The 21,818-nt window shown below is 47.0% G+C and overlaps 1 protein-coding gene across 1 annotated transcript in view; it reads right to left on the bottom strand.

The window, feature by feature from the left end:
• LOC134943946 (arylamine N-acetyltransferase, pineal gland isozyme NAT-3-like) overlaps nt 1-21,818 on the bottom strand; it is a 35,693-nt gene that overhangs the window by 4,036 nt on the left and 9,839 nt on the right. The gene's annotated exons all lie outside the window — the stretch shown is intronic.

Raw genomic sequence — 21,818 nt, 5'->3', positions numbered from 1 at the left:
ATAATGTAAATGTTGTTTTAATATATAGAATAAGCCATATCAACATATCATACCCAACCCCATTCCAAGACCTACTGTATCGGATGGTGGCCAAAGTTGGTATATCTACTGGAGACGTGGACCAGTGTAACTTGGTGAAATTGCTCAAACCTCAATGACCATGATCCATTGGCCTAGAGAGAGAATCGTAACCAGTAAGTAAAGCAGACAATTCTGGAAGGCATGGAGAGACACTGGTATGCTTATTAGAGAGACGCAGAGTGGTGACTCCTGAATCAAAAGTACCCAGGTGGGGGGAAATGTTCTGGCCTATCTGAGAGTGGGTGGATAGTGAAACTGCTTGCTGCACAGACCTGAGGGATAGTAGAGATTTTATAGGTTCCTTAAAAAGGAACTAGAGAGAAACAGAATTATCCTGAGAGGCCAATACAAGGAAACAGTAATGGAGGAGGCAAGATGACTAATCGCTGTTCCTAGTGTGGTGGTGCAGGACTCTTTCCCTTTGCAGAAGAAGAACCTTCCAGCTCAAATAAATAAAAACAGTGGTTGTCAGGAAACTGGGAAAGGGGCCAGTAGACTACAGTACTGGACCCACTGCAGGACAGCTCCAGGCATCCCTAATAACTTGATGGGGCTGGCTCTTCACCTCTTTGCCTATAGCAGTAGGCAGCCCTGTCAAGTCCTCCTAGATCGTGCATGTCAGTTGCCACCCACATTTTAGATGGGATACTGGCACAGGCTACATAGTCATAGGGAGTCATTGCTCCAGTGGAGCACCCAGCAGGAAACACACTGCTTGGGGGCATGATTGGCTTCAATTTAAGGGGCACCAACTAAAATCTTGCCTTTGGGATCAAACTGGCCAGGGCTGTCTCTGGGTGTCAGTGATATCCCTCCTTAGTGTTTTTACACCCATTATCTTGAATTATCATTTGAGATATGGGTTACCAACATTATCCTTCAATCTAGAACGTGACTCACACATTAGAGTTCTCAGTGGAAGTTGCTGCAGTGTTTCTGGAGTGTAGTTGAGTTGACCCTGGTGGTATTGGTCTATCCACAATCAGGAGCTGACAGTAGAGAAGCATTGGTAGGAATAACACCATATTTGGGATGCCTGCCCTGTTGTCCCAGAAGGTGGGACATCTACCCCCCCCCCTCCCCCCCACACACACCATCTTCACCATCTACTATGCCTGTCTCACAGCCTACTAATGGAAGGAAAAATAAGAGGATCATGTGGAGCTAACACTTGGCTAATTGTCCCATCACTTTTGAGGCAGCCACATTACATTTGCTCCAAAGAAGTACGTTATTTGATAGATGATAATGATGAAGAAGAGAGCTCCATCACCATCCTCACTCAGAGATTGAGACTGTGACCTGGAAAGAGCTGTAGGGATCCCACATTCAACTAAATAATGTTACACTGCTCAAGGAACAATTGTGCCAAGCTCCATATATGGAAATATATCAAACAGCAGTTGATCGGCCTACTGGATACAGGATTAGTTATCAAGTCGAGATCCCTAATGCGCACTGAGTGAGACATAGCACTACATAATAATCAGATAATACGGAGATCTTAGTTGTGTATATCTGCAGATATAGGGTTAAGCCCCCAGGCCGATCGGCAAGGCGCCTCCGTCACTGGGGGTCCCTAATACTAGGTGTGGGTCCGGGGTGCGAGACCCCATCATGTCGGCACAGGCCGGCTACCCCAGGTCAGCACACAGGTGAAAATTAGTAAGGGTTAATAAGAAGCACATAAGTGCTATGTAAGAGAGGTGTGATTAAAATAATACAAAAATATATACAATGTGATAGGGGGAAAAAACATAAGTGTTAATAAAGTGTTAGGGTGTGCCGACCTGAAGCAGCCCAGCCATACCGACACAGGGAAAAATCGCACCCCACACACACCCCATAAATAATAACCAATATGTCTGGGTCTAATGGCCCAGTGTAAGGCCACATGATAATGGCTCCTACAGCATCTGAGAGCTAGCTTACCTGGAGACACCCCTAGCTTCTCCAATGGCACTCTGGAGTCAGCAATCCCTCCTAATGCTGACCCATCCATGCATCTTTGAAATACAATATACATTTATTGGCAAGCTGCTCAATCAGATTGTGATGTCACTCAGGTGCTAAAAGGGAGGGGTAATTCTGGGTAAAAGAAAAACATATAGCTATCCCTAATGCACACTGAGTGAGAAATAACACTACATAATAATCAGATAATACGGAGATCTTAGTTGCGTATATATGCAGATACAGGATTAGTTATCAAGTCGGCAAGTCTTTATGTTCAATCAAAGTGGAAAGAAAAGTGGAGCTATATATCTGTATACAAGCTGAGCTGACCTTACTAGATGGCTGGGGAGCCCAGTGGACCAGATCACAGTCCACAACTGTCCTAGTGCTGGGATGTTCTCAGCAGGAATTGAGACTCTCATTTACAAAAAAAAAAGAAAAAAACACAGGAAAGTTGAAAGGAAGGAATAGTATATACTGTATATTCACTCAGGTGGTCTAGAGATTGGAGATGGTGCCAATGGGTACCTAAATCTGCAGCCTGAAGAGCATGGGGTCTCCTAACAGAGGCCCAGACTAGAAATCTGGAAATACAGAGTATCTCCGGCACTGTGAAGAATTTGAATGAATGAGGGAAGTCACACCCATCTTGCAGGGGACGTGCCTGTGACACATATAATGATAAGGAAAGGTCTTTTACTCACTAATGCAGGTGAACTGTATTGAATAAGAACTGTCTCCCATATGTATACATGCGAATGGAACATGAAAAATAGATCAGACCACATTACTCACCAGAGATAAGCCAAATGTAATAAGGAATGGGCAGTAGTAAATGGGTGCAATAGATTGGTTTTATTTAAAATATTTTATTTAAATCTGATAAAGCGCAATGGACAAACAATTTGGTGTGTGTACTGTATGGTGGTCACTGTGATGCTGTGTGTAATGTATGGTGGTCACTGTGATGTTGTGTGTACTGTATGGTGGTCACTGTGATGCTGTGTGTACTGTATAGTGGTCACTGTGATGCTGTGTGTACTGTATGGTGGTCACTATGATGCTGTGTGTACTGTATGGTGGTCACTGTGATGCTGTGTGTGTACTGTATGGTGGTCACTGTGATGCTGTGTGTACTGTATGGTGGTCACTGTGATGCTGTGTGTGTACTGTATGGTGGTCACTGTGATGCTGTGTGTACTGTATGGTGGTCACTGTGATGCTGTGTGTACTGTATGGTGGTCACTGTGATGCTGTGTGTAATGTATGGTGGTCACTGTGATGTTGTGTGTACTGTATGGTGGTCACTGTGATGCTGTGTGTACTGTATAGTGGTCACTATGATGCTGTGTGTAATGTATGGTGGTCACTGTGATGTTGTGTGTACTGTATGGTGGTCACTGTGATGCTGTGTGTACTGTATAGTGGTCACTGTGATGCTGTGTGTACTGTATGGTGGTCACTATGATGCTGTGTGTACTGTATGGTGGTCACTGTGATGCTGTGTACTGTATGGTGGTCACTGTGATGCTGTGTGTGTACTGTATGGTGGTCACTGTGATGCTGTGTGTACTGTATGGTGGTCACTGTGATGCTGTGTGTGTACTGTATAGTGGTCACTGTGATGCTGTGTGTACTGTATGGTGGTCACTGTGATGCTGTGTGTACTGTATGGTGGTCACTGTGATGCTGTGTGTACTGTATGGTGGTCACTGTGATGCTGTGTGTACTGTATGGTGGTCACTGTGATGCTGTGTGTACTTTATGGTGGTCATTGTGATGCTGTGTGTACTGTATGGTGGTCACTGTGATGCTGTGTGTACTGTATGTTGGGCACTATGATGATGTGTGTACTGTATGGTGGTCACTGTGATGCTGTGTGTACTGTATGGTGGTCACTGTGATGCTGTGTAATGTATGGTGGTTACTGGCATGCTGTGTAATGTATGGTGGTTACTGGCATGCTGTATAATGTATGGTGGTTACTGGCATGCTGTGTGTAATGTATGGTGCTCTCTGCGATGCTGTGTGTACTGTATGATGATAACTGTGATGATGTGTGTACTGTATAATGGTCACTTTGATTACGTGTATACTGTATAATTGTCACTGCAATGCTGTGTGTAGTTTATGGTGGTCACTGCAATGCTGTGTGTACTTTATGGTGGTCACTATAATGCAGGGGTGGGCAATTATTTCAGCTGGGGGGCCGCTTAACACTTCCAGCGAATATTCGAGGGCCACACACAAAATACTCAAAAAGAGTCCCCTTTTTACGCATTACGGCAGACAGCGTGCCCTTTTTTTTACACATTACGGCAGATAGCGTCCCCCTTTTTACACATTACGGAAGACAGCGTCCCCTTTTTACACATTACAGCAGACAGCGTCCCCTTTTTACACATTACAGCAGACAGCGCCCCCGTTTTTACACATTACAGCAGACATCGTCCCCCTTTTTACACATTACGGCAGACATCGTCCCCCTTTTTTACACATTACGGCAGACATCGTCCCCCTTTTTACACATTCCGGCAGACAGTGCCCCCGTTTTTACACATTACGGCAGGCAACGTCCCCCTTTTTACACATTACGGCAGACATCGTCCCCCTTTTTACACATTACGGCAGACATCGTCCCCCGTTTTTACACATTACAGCAGACAGTGCCCCCGTTTTTACACATTACGGCAGACATCGTCCCCCTTTTTACACATTACGGCAGACATAGTCCCCCTTTTTACACATTACGGCAGACATCGTCCCCCTTTTTACACATTACGGCAGACATCGTCCCCCTTTTTACACATTACGGCAGACCTCGTCCCCCTTTTTACACATTACGGCAGACAGTGTCCCCGTTTTTACACATTACGGCAGACATCGTCCCCCTTTTTACACATTACGGCAGACATCGTCTCCCTTTTTACACATTACGGCAGACATCGTCCCCCTTTTTACACATTACGGCAGACATCGTCCCCCTTTTTACTAGTGATGAGCGGGTTCGGATCCTCGGAATCCGACCCGCCCGAACTTCACCTTTTTTTTACACGGGTCCGAGCGACTCGGATCCTCCCGCCTTGCTCGGTTAACCCGAGCGCGCCCGAACGTCATCATCCCGCTGTCGGATTCTCGCGAGACTCAGATTCTATATAAGGAGCCGCGCGTCGCCGCCATTTTCACACGTGCATTGAGATTGATAGGGAGAGGACGTGGCTGGCGTCCTCTCCGTTATAGTAGAACACAGAGTGACTTAGTTAGTTATAATTGTGGGGAGGATTGGGGACGGGGAGCAGCTGTTAGGTAGTACAGTGCAGGGTTTTGATTATACCACCAGTGAGTTTAATCCTTTGTTTCTCTGCCTGAAAAAAACGCTCCGACCACCATATCTGTGCTCACTCAGTGTGCTGCACTGCTGCATGATATATCTGTGCTGAGTGCACTGCTCTGCTCACACTGCCTAATTGTGGGGACTGGGGAGCAGTTATAGCAGGAGTACAGTGCACAGTTTTGCTGACAGTGACCACCAGTCCAGTATACGTTTGTCTGCCTGAAAAACACTCCTGTGTTTTTTTTTCTTTTCTTCATACTAGTTTAGCAGTCTGCTGACAGTGTCCACCAGGTCCGTTATACAGTATATTATATATATAAGCAGCAGTACGGTAGGCCACGGCTGTACCTACCTCTGTGTCGTCAGTGCACTCGTCGTCCATAAGTAATAAAATACTATACTATCCATCCATCTACATTGTATACCTGTGGTGTTTTTTTTTTCTTCATACTAGTTTAGCAGTCTGCTGACAGTGTCCACCAGGTCCGTTATACAGTATATTATATATATAAGCAGCAGTACGGTAGGCCACGGCTGTACCTACCTCTGTGTCGTCACTCGTCGTCCATAAGTAATATAATACTATACTATCCATCCATCTACATTGTATACCTGTGGTGGATTTTAGTTGTGCGCAAAATATGGAGAACAAAAATGTGGCGGTTAAAAAAACAGGGAAAGATCAAGATCCACTTCCACCTCGTGCTGAAGCTGCTGCCACTAGTCATGGCCGAGACGATGAAATGCCATCAACGTCGTCTGCCAAGGCCGATGCCCAATGTCATAGTACAGAGCATGTAAAATCCAAAACACAAAAGATCAGTAAAAAAATGACCCAAAAATCAAAATTAAAAGCGTCTGAGGAGAAGCGTAAACTTGCCAATATGCCATTTACGACACGGAGTGGCAAGTAACGGCTGAGGCCCTGGCCTATGTTCATGGCTAGTGGTTCAGCTTCACATGAGGATGGAAGCACTCATCCTCTCGCTAGAAAAAAGAAAAGACTTGCGGCAAAAGCACAGCAAAGAACTGTGCGTTCTTCGAAATCCCAAATCCCAAAGGAGAGTCCAATTGTGTCGGTTGCGATGCCTGACCTTCCCAACACTGGACGCGAAGAGCTTGCGCCTTCCACCATTTGCACGCCCCCTGCAAGTGTTGAAAGGAGCACCCGCAGTCCAGTTCCTGATAGTCAAATTGAAGATGTCAGTGTTGAAGTACACCAGGATGAGGATATGGGTGTTGCTGGCGCTGGGGAGGAAATTGACAAGGAGGATTCTGATGGTGAGGTGGTTTGTTTAAGTCAGGCACCCGGGGAGACACCTGTTGTCCATGGGAGGAATATGGCCATTGACATGCCTGGTGAAAATACCAAAAAAATCAGCTCTTCAGTGTGGAAGTATTTCAACAGAAATGCGGACAACAGGTGTCAAGCAGTGTGTTGCCTTTGTCAAGCTGTAATAAGTAGGGGTAAGGACGTTAACCACCTCGGAACATCCTCCCTTATACGTCACCTGCAGCGCATTCATAATAAGTCAGTGACAAGTTCAAAAACTTTGGGCGACAGCGGAAGCAGTCCACTGACCAGTAAATCCCTTCCTCTTGTAACCAAGCTCGCGCAAACCACACCACCAACTCCCTCAGTGTCAATTTCCTCCTTACCCAGGAAAGCCAATAGTCCTGCAGGCCATGTCACTGGCAAGTCTGACGAGTCCTCTCCTGCCTGGGATTCCTCCGATGCATCCTTGAGTGTAACGCCTACTGCTGCTGGCGCTGCTGTTGTTGCTGCTGGGAGTTGATCGTCATCCCAGAGGGGAAGTCGGAAGACCACTTGTACTACTTCCAGTAAGCAATTGACTGTCCAACAGTCCTTTGCGAGGAAGATGAAATATCACAGCAGTCATCCTGTTGCAAAGCGGATAACTGAGGCCTTGACAACTATGTTGGTGTTAGACGTGCGTCCGGTATCCGCCGTTAGTTCACAGGGAACTAGACAATTTCTTGAGGTAGTGTGCCCCCATTACCAAATACCATCTAGGTTCCACTTCTCTAGGCAGGCGATACCGAGAATGTACACGGACGTCAGAAAAAGACTCACCAGTGTCCTAAAAAATGCAGTTGTACCCAATGTCCACTTTACCACGGACATGTGGACAAGTGGAGCAGGGCAGACTCAGGACTACATGACTGTGACAGCCCACTGGGTAGATGTATTGCCTCCCGCTGCAAGAACAACAGCGGCGGCACCAGTAGCAGCATCTCGCAAACGCCAACTCGTTCCTAGGCAGGCTACGCTTTGTATCACTGCTTTCCAGAATAGGCACACAGCTGAAAACCTCTTACGGCAACTGAGGAAGATCATCGCAGAATGGCTTACCCCAATTGGACTCTCCTGGGGATTTGTGACATCGGACAACGCCAGCAATATTGTGAGTGCATTACATCTGGGCAAATTCCAGCACGTCCCATGTTTTGCACATACCTTGAATTTGGTGGTGCAGAATTATTTAAAAAACGACAGGGGCGTGCAAGAGATGCTGTCGGTGGCCCGAAGAATTGCGGGCCACTTTCGGCGTACAGGCACCGCGTACAGAAGACTGGAGCACCACCAAAAACACCTGAACCTGCCCTGCCATCATCTGAAGCAAGAGGTGGTAACGAGGTGGAATTCAACCCTCTATATGCTTCAGAGGATGGAGGAGCAGCAAAAGGCCATTCAAGCCTATACATCTGGCCATGATATAGGCAAAGGAGGTGGAATGCACCTGTCTCAAGCGCAGTGGAGAATGATTTCAACGTTGTGCAAGGTTCTGCAACCTTTTGAACTTGCCACACGTGAAGTCAGTTCAGACACTGCCAGCCTGAGTCAGGTCATTCCCCTCATCAGGCTTTTGCAGAAGAAGCTGGAGGCATTGAAGGAGGAGCTAAAACAGAGCGATTCCGCTAGGCATGTGGGACTTGTGGATGGAGCCCTTCATTCGCTTAACCAGGATTCACGTGTGGTCAATCTGTTGAAATCAGAGCACTACATTTTGGCCACCGTGCTCGATCCTAGATTTAAAACCTACCTTGGATCTCTCTTTACGGCAGACACAAGTCTGCAGAGGTTCAAAGACCTGCTGGTGACAAAATTGTCAAGTCAAGCGGAACGCGACCCGTCAACATCTCCTCCTTCACATTCTCCCGCAACTGGGGGTGCGAGGAAAAGGCTACGAATTCCGAGCCCACCCGCTGGCGGTGATGCAGGGCAGTCTGGAGCGACTGCTGATGCTGACATCTGGTCCGGACTGAAGGACCTGCCAACGATTACTGACAAGTCGTCTACTGTCACTGCATATGATTCTCTCACCATTGAAAGAATGGTGGAGGATTATATGAGTGACCGCATCCAAGTAGGCACGTCAGACAGTCCGTACGTATACTGGCAGGAAAAAGAGGCAATTTGGAGGCCCTTGCACAAACTGGCTTTATTCTACCTAAGTTGCCCTCCCTCCAGTGTGTACTCCGAAAGAGTGTTTAGAGCCGCCGCTCACCTTGTCAGCAATCGGCGTACGAGGTTACTTCCAGAAAATGTGGAGAAGATGATGTTCATTAAAATGAATTATAATCAATTCCTCCATGGAGACATTCACCAGCAGCAATTGCCTCCAGAAAGTACACGGGGACCTGAGATGGTGGATTCCAGTGGGGACGAATTAATAATCTGTGAGGAGGGGGATGTACACAGTGAAAGGGGCGATGAATCGGACGATGATGATGAGGTGGACATCTTGCCTCCGTAGAGCCAGTTTGTGCAAGTAGAGATTGATTGCTTCTTTTTTGGTGGGGGCCCAAACCAACCAGTCATTTCAGTCACAGTCGTGTGGCAGACCCTGTCGCTGAAATGATGGGTTCGTTAAAGTGTGCATGTCCTGTTTTTACAACATAAGGGTGGGTGGGAGGGCCCAAGGACAATTCCATCTTGCACCTCTTTTTTCTTTCATTTTTCTTTGCGTCATGTGCTGTTTGTGGAGTATTTTTTTGAAGGGCCATCCTGCGTGACACTGCAGTGCCACTCCTAGATGGGCCAGGTGTTTGTGTCGGCCACTAGGGTCGCTTAGCTTAGTCACACAGCTACCTCATTGCGCCTCTTTTTTTCTTTGCGTCATGTGCTGTTTGGGGAGTATTTTTTTGAAGGGCCATCCTGCGTGACACTGCAGTGCCACTCCTAGATGGGCCAGGTGTTTGTGTCGGCCACTAGGGTCGCTTAGCTTAGCCATCCAGCGACCTCGGTGCAAATTTTAGGACTAAAAATAATATTGTGAGGTGTGAGGTGTTCAGAATAGACTGAAAATGAGTGGAAATTATGGTTATTGAGGTTAATAATACTTTGGGATCAAAATGACCCCCAAATTCTATGATTTAAGCTGTTTTTTAGAGTTTTTTGAAAAAAACACCCGAATCCAAAACACACCCGAATCCGACAAAAAAAATTCGGTGAGGTTTTGCCAAAACGCGTCCGAACCCAAAACACGGCCACGGAACCGAACCCAAAACCAAAACACAAAACCCAAAAAATTTCCGGTGCACATCACTACTTTTTACACATTACGGCAGACATCGTCCCCCTTTTTACACATTATAGCAGACAGTGCCCCCGTTTTTACACATTACAGCAGACATCGTCCCCCTTTTTACACAGTACGGCAGACATCGTCCCCCTTTTTACACATTACGGCAGACAGCGTCCCACTTTTTTACATATTATGGCAGACAGTCCCTTCCCCCCTCCCCTAAACCCATATTGCAGATTTTAACTCCGCGGCCTCCCCACCCCTAAACCTATATGGCAGCTGAAGCGCTGATCCAGGGGCTGGCTGGACAGGGGGTTTACCTATTTGTCACAGTGGCAGACGATCCCCACTGTCCGATGATCCGCGCTGCTGCTGCCGCCTGGAGTCGCTGCTGATGTGGCCTCTCCTGCTCCCGCTCGCTGGCCACCGCTTCTTCTCCTCACTCGGCCGCCGCTCCTGCTCACTGCAGTGCCCGCCCCCCGTGCCGCCCAGCACGCGCATGGTAACAGAGGAAATCCCGGTCAGCTGACCCTGTGACATGACCGGGATTTCCTCAGCGGCGCCGCGTCTGAGAGCAGTGCAATGACAAGCGGCCTGTCGGGCCGCTTGTCATTGCACTCTGGTGGGGCACAGCGGGCCAGGCACGATCGGTCCGCGGGCCGCATGTTGCCCACCCCTACTATAATGTAAAAAGGAATGGGCAGTAGTTAATGGGTGCAACAAATTGGTTTTATTTAATTTTTTTATTTAAATCTGATTATGCGCAATGAACAAACAATTTGGTGTGTGTACTGTATGGTGGTCACTATGATGCTGTGTACTGTATGGTGGTCATTGTGATGCTGTGTGTACTGTATGGTGGCCACTGTGATGCTGTGTGTACTGTATATTGGGCACTATGATGATGATGTGTGTACTGTATGGTGGTCACTGTGATGCTGTGTGTACTGTATGGTGGTCACTGTGATGCTGTGTGTACTGTATGGTGGTCACTATGATGCTGTGTGTACTGTATGGTGGTCACTGTGATGCTGTGTGTACTGTATGGTGGTCACTATGATGCTGTGTGTACTGTATGGTGGTCACTGTGATGCTGTGTGTACTGTATGGTGGTCACTGTGATGCTGTGTGTACTGTATGGTGGTCACTGTGATGCTGTGTGTACTGTATGGTGGTCACTGTGATGCTGTGTGTACTGTATGGTGGTTACTGGCATGCTGTGTAATGTATGGTGGTTACTGGCATGCTGTGTAATGTATGGTGGTTACTGGCATGCTGTGTGTAATGTATGGTGCTCTCTGCGATGCTGTGTGTACTGTATGATGATAACTGTGATGATGTGTGTACTGTATAATGGTCACTTTGTTTATGTGTATACTGTATAATTGTCACTGCAATGCTGTGTGTAGTTTATGGTGGTCACTGCAATGCTGTGTGTAGTTTATGGTGGTCACTGCAATGCTGTGTGTACTTTATGGTGGTCACTATGATGTAAAAAGGAATGGGCAGTAGTAAATGGGTGCAATAAATTGGTTTTATTTAATTTTTTTATTTAAATCTGATTATGCGCAAAGGACAAACAATTTGGTGTGTGTACTGTATGGTGGTCACTATGATGCTGTGTACTGTATGGTGGTCACTATGATGCTGTGAGTACTGTATGGTGGTCAGTGTGATGCTGTGTGTACTGTATGATGGTCACTGTGATGCTGTGTGTATGGTATGGTGGTCACTGTGATGATGTGTGTACTGTATGGTGGTCACTGTGATGACGTGTGTTCTGTATGGTGGTCACTGTGATGTTGTGGTCACTGTGATGCTGTGTGTACTGTATGGTGGTCACTGTGATGCTGTGTGTACTGTATGGTGATCACTGGGATGCTGTGTGTACTGTATGGTGGTCACTGCGATGATGTGTGTACTATATGGGGGTCACTGCAATGCTGTGTGTACTGTATGGTGGTCACTGTGATGATGTGTGTAATGTATGGTGGTCACTGTGATGCTGTGTATACAGTAAGGTGGTCACTGTGATGCTGTGTGTACTGTATGGTGGTCACTGTGATGCTGTGTGTACTGTATGGTGGTCACTGTGATGCTGTGTGTACTGTATGGTGGTCACTGGGATGCTGTGTGTACTGTATGGTGGTCACTGCGATGATGTGTGTACTATATGGGGGTCACTGCAATGCTGTGTGTACTGTATGGTGGTCACTGTGATGATGTGTGTAATGTATGGTGGTCACTGTGATGATGTGTGTAATGTATGGTGGTCACTGTGATGCTGTGTATACAGTAAGGTGGTCACTGTGATGCTGTGTGTACTGTATGGTGGTCACTGTGATGTTGTGTGTACTGTATGGTGGTCACTGTGATGCTGTGTATACAGTAAGGTGGTCACTGTGATGATGTGTGTAATGTATGGTAGTTACTGCCATGTTGTGTGTAATGTACTGTGGTTACTGGCATGCTGTGTGTAATGTATGGGGGTCTCTGCGATGCTGTGTGTACTGTATGGTGGTCACTTTGATGATGTGTCTACTGTGTGGTGGTCGCTGTTATGTTGTGTGTACTGTATGATGGTCACTGCAATGCTGTGTGTACTTTATGGTGGTCTCTGGAGGCTGTGTGTACTGTATGGTGGTCTGGGGAGGCTGTGTGTACTGTATGATGGTCACTGCAATGCTGTGTGTACTGTATGGTGGCAGGGCCGGATTAAGCCTTGGGGGTGCCCGGGGTACTTTAGACAAGGTGGCCCCGGTGGAAGGGGGGGGCTGTGTATAAGATTGTGCATACCTCCCAACATGACCCATTCCAGGAGGGACAACATGCTCTTTACATGGACTTCCCTCTTAATAGAAAGGGGTTTCAGCACAGGTGATTGCAATCATAACTTAAGTAGGAAGTCCAGGTAGAGTAGTGATGTACACCGGACATTTTTCGGGTTTTGTGTTTTGGTTTTGGATTCGGTTCCGCGGCCGTGTTTTGTATTCGGACGCGTTTTGGCAAAACCTCCCTGAACATTTTTTGTCGGATTCGGGTGTGTTTTGGATTCGGGTGTTTTTCTACAAAAAACCCTCAAAAACAGCTTAAATCATAGAATTTGGGGGTCATTTTGATCCCATAGTATTATTAACCTCAATAACCATAATTTCCACTCATTTTCAGTCTATTCTGAACACCTCACACCTCACAATATTATTTTTAGTCCTAAAATTTGCACCGAGGTCGCTGGATGACTATGCTAAGCAACCCAAGTGGCCGACACAAACACCTGGCTCATCTAGGAGTGGCACTGCAGTGTCAGACAGGATGGCACTTCAAAAAAATAGTCCCCAAACAGCACATGATGCAAAGAAAAAAAGATGCGCAATGAGGTAGCTGTGTGACTGAGCTAAGCAACCCAAGTGGCCGACACAAACACCTGGCCCATCTAGGAGTGGCACTGCAGTGTCAGACAGGATGGCACTTCAAAAAAATAGTCCCCAAACAGCACATGATGCAAAGAAAAAAAGATGCGCAATGAGGTAGCTGTGTGACTGAGCTAAGCAACCCAAGTGGCCAACACAAACACCTGGCCCATCTAGGAGTGGCACTGCAGTGTCAGACAGGATGGCACTTCAAAAAAATAGTCCCCAAACAGCACATGATGCAAAGAAAAAAAGAGGTGCACCAAGGTCGCTGGGTGGCTAAGCTAAGTGACACAAGTGGCCGACACAAACACCTGGCCCATCTAGGAGTGGCACTGCAGTGTCAGGCAGGATGGCACTTCCAAAAAATAGTCCCCAAACAGCACATGATGCAAAGAAAAAAAGATGCGCAATGAGGTAGCTGTGTGACTGAGCTAAGCAACCCAAGTGGCCGACACAAACACCTGGCCCATCTAGGAGTGGCACTGCAGTGTCAGACAGGATGGCACTTCAAAAAAATAGTCCCCAAACAGCACATGATGCAAAGAAAAAAAGAGGTGCACCAAGGTCGCTGGGTGGCTAAGCTAAGTGACACAAGTGGCCGACACAAACACCTGGCCCATCTAGGAGTGGCACTGCAGTGTCAGGCAGGATGGCACTTCCAAAAAATAGTCCCCAAACAGCACATGATGCAAAGAAAAATGAAAGAAAAAAGAGGTGCAAGATGGAATTGTCCTTGGGCCCTCCCACCCACCCTTATGTTGTATAAACAGGACATGCACACTTTAACAAACCCATAATTTCAGCGACAGGGTCTGCCACACAACTGTGACTGAAATGACTGGTTGGTTTGGGCCCCCACCAAAAAGAAGCAATCAATCTCTCCTTGCACAAACTGGCTCTACAGAGGCAAGATGTCCACCTCCTCCTCATCGTCCGATTCCTCGCCCCTTTCACTGTGTACATCCCCCTCTTCACAGATTATTAATTCGTCCCCACTGGAATCCACCATCTCAGGTCCCTGTGTACTTTCTGGAGGCAATTGCTGGTGAATGTCTCCACGGAGGAATTGATTATCATTCATTTTGATGAACATCATCTTCTCCACATTTTCTGGAAGTAACCTCGTACGCCGATTGCTGACAAGGTGAGCGGCTGCACTAAACACTCTTTCGGAGTACACACTGGAGGGTGGGCAACTTAGGTAAAATAAAGCCAGTTTCTGCAAGGGCCTCCAAATTGCCTCTTTTTCCTGCCAGTATACGTACGGACTGTCTGACGTGCCTTCTTGGATGCGGTCACTCATATAATCCTCCACCATTCTTTCAATGGTTAGAGAATCATATGCAGTGACAGTAGACGACATGTCAGTAAACGTTGGCAGGTCCTTCAGTCCGGACCAGATGTCAGCACTCGCTCCAGACTGCCCTGCATCACCGCCAGCGGGTGGGCTCGGAATTCTTAGCCTTTTCCTCGCACCCCCAGTTGCGGGAGAATGTGAAGGAGGAGCTGTTGACGGGTCACGTTCCGCTTGACTTGACAATTTTCTCACCAGCAGGTCTTTGAACCTCTGCAGACTTGTGTGTGCCGGAAAGAGAGATACAACGTAGGTTTTAAATCTAGGATCGAGCACGGTGGCCAAAATGTAGTGCTCTGATTTCAACAGATTGACCACCCGTGAATCCTGGTTAAGCGAATTAAGGGCTCCATCCACAAGTCCCACATGCCTAGCGGGATCGCTCTGTTTTAGCTCCTCCTTCAATGTCTCCAGCTTGTTCTGCAAAAGCCTGATGAGGGGAATGACCTGACTCAGGCTGGCAGTGTCTGAACTGACTTCACGTGTGGCAAGTTCAAAGGGTTGCAGAACATTGCACAACGTTGAAATCATTCTCCACTGCGCTTGAGTCAGGTGCATTCCCCCTCCTTTGCCTATATCGTAGGTAGCTGTATAGGCTTGAATGGCCTTTTGCTGCTCCTCCATCCTCTGAAGCATATAGAGGGTTGAATTCCACCTCGTTACCACCTCTTGCTTCAGATGATGGCAGGGCAGGTTCAGGACTGTTTGCTGGTGCTCCAGTCTTCGGCACGCGGTGGATGAATGCCGAAAGTGGCCCGCAATTCTTCGGGCCACCGACAGCATCTCTTGCACGCCCCTGTCGTTTTTTAAATAATTCTGCACCACCAAATTCAATGTATGTGCAAAACATGGGACGTGCTGGAATTTGCCCAGATGTAATGCACGCACAATATTGCTGGCGTTGTCCGATGTCACAAATCCCCAGGAGAGTCCATTTGGGGTAAGCCATTCTGCGATGATGTTCCTCAGTTTCCGTAAGAGGTTGTCAGCTGTGTGCCTCTTCTGGAAAGCGGTGATACAAAGCGTAGCCTGCCTAGGAACGAGTTGGCGTTTGCGATATGCTGCTACTGGTGCCGCCGCTGCTGTTCTTGCTGCGGGAGGCAATACATCTACCCAGTGGGCTGTCACAGTCATATAGTCCTGAGTCTGCCCTGCTCCACTTGTCCACATGTCCGTGGTTAAGTGGACATTGGGTACAACTGCATTTTTTAGGACACTGGTGACTCTTTTTCTGAGGTCTGTGTACATTTTCGGTATCGCTTGCCTAGAGAAATGGAACCTAGATGGTATTTGGTACCGGGGACACAGTACTGTACTGGCGCCCAAGATGGCTGCCTCACCTTTTGTATGCTCCTGATCATCTCCATAAAACAGCTTAAATTCACCACAACTGACCTATGAATCATCATAAATATCCAAGGACTTATCTTGAACTTGTACTACTCTACGCGGACATTTCATCAAAACCAACGGATTGCATTCCTGCGCTGAGATACACACTGGATTGAATCCTGGACTGAATCCTCTGCATATCTCCACTGAGAAATCCTTCAGTTTAGCAGCTGCTGTACTCTGCATTGGACATTACCCAGATAAGGTACTGTGGATTACAACCTAACTTTGGCTACATCCAGCCCCTCACTTAGACATCATCCACCTCTGTTCTCTGAGCAACAAATAACTGACTTATTGCATTAATCTACTAATATCAGTATATTCAGGCTCTGAATTGCTGAAGGCTCACTGTTTAAAATCAGGATCCATTTCCAGGACACGTTGTCACTACCCCCACAAAAAAAAAAAAAAATCTACTTCAAAGGCCTCTCACACTGAGACTTTTCACACCTACACAGTAGGATTTGGCTTCTAACACCTTTCCAAAAGGCTGCCTATCCTAGGATAATTGACTAAATGAGCAGTTATTTTATTTATTACTTGCTTCAAATATACACAATAGGTTATAGCAATAACTTTGTTCATAATCCCATTATAATTTTGGATCACATACCGAATTGGGGGAAAACAAAACACAAAAAGGAAAAACAAAAAAACAAAAAACAAACACTGCTTTCTCTCCCTCTCTCATCATCATATGCAGTTCAAATTTATAGTAATCTGTCATTGATGACCAAATGTATACGTATTGCTCCAGCTTCATTCTTTCACTCCGCCCACCACGCTCTGCAGCTCCTATCACACCATCACAGGCTTCTATTCTCCAATCCCTTGGCATTTTAAAAAGAAAACACAGGCGCATTCGTGGGAAGCGAGCAGGCCGGAAATGTATTTCCCCCGGTAACCATCTAAGTCCTTTGACCACCTGCTCACCCCCATACTCAAAGAACAATCAAATAGAAGTGATACCCAAAAGACGGCCCTGTGTTTGGAAGGACAGAACTGTCTACTCTCACTTTGTGACCCCCATACCCAGAGCTCCTGCACTTAACATAAAGAAAACTGAAGGCCCTCTGGTATGCCCAATCAGGTCAGTCCTTTGTAATGCCAGATCTATAAGAAACACTACTGCAACAATTGCTGACCTTATTGAATCTGCAGATCTAGCCTGTATTACAGAGACCTGGCTAGATGAAAATGCAGCACCTATATTGGAGGCTGCAGTACCAACAAACTACTCTGTCATCCACAACCCAAGACTGGACCGCAGGGGTGGCGGGGTGGCTATCTGCTTCAAAAAAAGAACTTAAACTTAGGGTCCACCCTATTGAAACTACTCGCTCATTTGAGTGCATTGCTGCCCGGAGTTCGACAGGATTAGGTTTCAGAGTACTTCTTATTTACCGGCCACCTGGAGATGGAAAGATATTTCTACAAGAAATTGCAGACACTGTTGCTGGCCTGGTTCTGGAACATCAAATATGGCTCATCCTCGGGGATTTCAATGCATGGGTGGATGATGAGCTCTCACGCCTTGGCCAAGACCTCCTGTGCACAATGAATGGTCTGGGCTTCACACAGGTCATTCCCTCTGCCACACATAAAAGTGGTCACACTCTCGACCTCGTCTTTCAGATTGGATTAGAGGTCACTGACCTAAAAATAAACCCAGTCATCTGGTCAGACCACTACTCCCTCTGGTTCTCAGTTGCAACCCCTCAAATAAGATCTCTATCCGTGCAGTTGACCAGGTATCGTTCAAGGAGGGGTATGACTCCCCAGGCTCTTGCAGCAAATCTGGATCTCTCTGCTATACTGGGTGCCTGTGAAGATCCCTGTTCCCTAGTCCGTTATTATAATAGGGATGTTATGGCTGCAATTGATATTATCGCCCCTGTGCGTTTAAGACCTCGTAAACCACAACGTCAAGCTCCATGGTTCGACAACAGTGTTAGTGAGCTCAAGAAAAGGGGGCGTAGACTGGAAAGACGATGGAGGAAGACTAACCTAGTGGATGACAAAATAAAACTAATAAAGCATAACGAAGAATATCAATCGACAATCACTCGTAAGAAAGCACAGTTCCTGTCAAATGAGATCACAGCAGCAAACAATAGGCCAGCTCAACTTTTCCGCACAGTGGAGATGCTTTGCAAGCCAGCATGCCTGCAGACTGATGAGACCCTCTCCCAGGCAAGATGCAACGAGTTTGCAAACTTCTTTGCAGATAAAATATCCACCATCCGGGCTGGAATCTCCACAGTGCCATCAAAGGAGTGCCAAACTACAAAGCCCGCCAATATAAGCTACCTGCCTTCATGGACCAGCTTTGATCCAGTGGATGTAAAGGACACTGCTGAAATTGCTCGGATTTTGCGTCCCACCACCTGTGATCTGGACCCCGCCTCAACCAAGCTTCTAATAGGTTGTATGGATATAATTGGTCCTGTCTTTACAAAAATTGTTCAATGCTCTTTGCAGACAGGCATTTTTCCTGGACCCCTAAAGGAAGCAATTGTTAGACCGCTTCTTAAAAAACCTAATTTAGATCCCGACTGCATGACCAACTACAGAGTGACCGGTATCAAACCTTCCTTTCCTAGGAAAGGTTATTGAGAAAGTCGTTGCAAATCAACTGGAAACCCGCCTGACAACCCATGATATTTATGATCCATTTCAATCAGGATTCAGGAGAAGACATAGCACTGAAACAGCCCTGGTGTGTGTGTTAAATGATCTTCTGATGGCAAAAGACAGAGGTGACTGTTCAATATTAATCCTTCTGGATCTCTCGGCAGCATTTGATACCGTGGACCATGGGCTTCTGATTGAGCGACTGATACATTTCTGTGGTCTGGATGGCACAGTCCTAAGATGGTTCAAATCATTTCTCACAGGCAGGTCACAGAGAGTATCATCTGGATTATACTCATCACTACCAGTGTCATTGCCATGTGGTGTCCCACAAGGTTCTATACTATCCCCCATGCTTTTTGCAGTATACATGCTCCCATTGGGCGAAATAATCAGGCGCCATGGCCTGGTCTACCACTGCTATGCAGATGATACACAACTGTACTTGTCCTTTGCTCCGGGCACTGATAACCCAATAGCAACCCTTAATGGCTGTCTAGCTGAACTACAGGAGTGGATGAGCGCCAGCTGGCTGCGACTGAACCCGGATAAAACAGAGGTCCTTATGATACGACCGCAACATCAAAGGACAAGACTGCAGCATAGCCAACCAACTGGACTTACACTCGGGGATTCAGAATTACAGACCAGTGATCGTGTGCGGAATCTTGGCGTTGTCCTGGATGGTGGCTTGACACTTAAACATCAGATATCAGCCACAATCAAATCCTCATTCTTTCACCTGAGGAACATAGCCAGAATCAAGCACTTAATTCCCTCAGATGATATGCCAAAAGTCATACATGCATTTGTATCATCTCGTTTAGACTACTGTAATGCCCTCTACCTTGGTCTACCAGCAAAAGAATTGCAGCGCTTACAGCTGGTGCAAAACACAGCTGCCAGGCTATTAACCAACCAGCCCCGTTCTAGCCACATAACACCCATCCTCTACTCCCTTCACTGGCTGCCTGTACGATGGCGAATCATCTTCAAGATTGGCTTACTGAGTTTCAAAGCATTACATGACCAAGGCCCAAGGTACCTCAAACAGCTTCTGACTAGAGATGAGCGCCTGAAATTTTTCGGGTTTTGTGTTTTGGTTTTGGGTTCGGTTCCGTGGCCGTGTTTTGGGTTCGAACGCGTTTTGGCAAAACCTCACCGAATTTTTTTTGTCGGATTCGGGTGTGTTTTGGATTCGGGTGTTTTTTTCCAAAAACACTAAAAAACAGCTTAAATCATAGAATTTGGGGGTCATTTTGATCCCAAAGTATTATTAACCTCAAAAACCATAATTTACACTCATTTTCAGTCTATTCTGAATACCTCACACCTCACAATATTATTTTTAGTCCTAAAATTTGCACCGAGGTCGCTGTGTGAGTAAGATAAGCGACCCTAGTGGCCGACACAAACACCGGGCCCATCTAGGAGTGGCACTGCAGTGTCACGCAGGATGTCCCTTCCAAAAAACCCTCCCCAAACAGCACATGACGCAAAGAAAAAAAGAGGCGCAATGAGGTAGCTGTGTGAGTAAGATTAGCGACCCTAGTGGCCGACACAAACACCGGGCCCATCTAGGAGTGGCACTGCAGTGTCACGCAGGATGGCCCTTCCAAAAAACCCTCCCCAAACAGCACATGACGCAAAGAAAAAAAGAGGCGCAATGAGGTAGCTGTGTGAGTAAGATTAGCGACCCTAGTGGCCGACACAAACACCGGGCCCATCTAGGAGTGGCACTGCAGTGTCACGCAGGATGTCCCTTCCAAAAAACCCTCCCCAAACAGCACATGACGCAAAGAAAAAAAGAGGCGCAATGAGGTAGCTGACTGTGTGAGTAAGATTAGCGACCCTAGTGGCCGTCACAAACACCGGGCCCATCTAGGAGTGGCACTGCAGTGTCACGCAGGATGTCCCTTCCAAAAAAAACCTCCCCAATCAGCACATGATGCAAAGAAAAAGAAAAGAAAAAATAGGTGCAAGATGGAATTGTCCTTGGGCCCTCCCACCCACCCTTATGTTGTATAAACAAAACAGGACATGCACACTTTAACCAACCCATCATTTCAGTGACAGGGTCTGCCACACGACTGTGACTGATATGACGGGTTGGTTTGGTCCCCCCCCAAAAAAGAAGCAATTAATCTCTCCTTGCACAAACTGGCTCTACAGAGGCAAGATGTCCACCTCATCTTCACCCTCCGATATATCACCGTGTACATCCCCCTCCTCACAGATTATCAATTCGTCCCCACTGGAATCCACCATCTCAGCTCCCTGTGTACTTTGTGGAGGCAATTGCTGCTGGTCAATGTCTCCGCGGAGGAATTGATTATAATTCATTTTAATGAACATCATCTTCTCCACATTTTCTGGATGTAACCTCGTACGCCGATTGCTGACAAGGTGAGCGGCGGCACTAAACACTCTTTCGGAGTACACACTTGTGGGAGGGCAACTTAGGTAGAATAAAGCCAGTTTGTGCAAGGGCCTCCAAATTGCCTCTTTTTCCTGCCAGTATAAGTACGGACTGTGTGACGTGCCTACTTGGATGCGGTCACTCATATAATCCTCCACCATTCTATCAATGTTGAGAGAATCATATGCAGTGACAGTAGACGACATGTCCATAATCGTTGTCAGGTCCTTCAGTCCGGACCAGATGTCAGCATCAGCAGTCGCTCCAGACTGCCCTGCATCACCGCCAGCGGGTGGGCCCGGAATTCTGAGCCTTTTCCTCGCACCCCCAGTTGCGGGAGAATGTGAAGGAGGAGATGTTGACAGGTCGCGTTCCGCTTGACTTGACAATTTTGTCACCAGCAGGTCTTTCAACCCCAGCAGACCTGTGTCTGCCGGAAAGAGAGATCCAAGGTAGGCTTTAAATCTAGGATCGAGCACGGTGGCCAAAATGTAGTGCTCTGATTTCAACAGATTGACCACCCGTGAATCCTTGTTAAGCGAATTAAGGGCTGCATCCACAAGTCCCACATGCCTAGCGGAATCGCTCCCTTTTAGCTCCTTCTTCAATGCCTCCAGCTTCTTCTGCAAAAGCCTGATGAGGGGAATGACCTGACTCAGGCTGGCAGTGTCTGAACTGACTT

This window comes from Pseudophryne corroboree, chromosome 7 (genome assembly GCF_028390025.1).
Source record: "Pseudophryne corroboree isolate aPseCor3 chromosome 7, aPseCor3.hap2, whole genome shotgun sequence".
Lineage (NCBI taxonomy): Eukaryota > Metazoa > Chordata > Amphibia > Anura > Myobatrachidae > Pseudophryne > Pseudophryne corroboree.
Note: the sequence above shows the minus strand (reverse complement) of the source record. Positions and strands in the feature narration are given on the sequence as shown.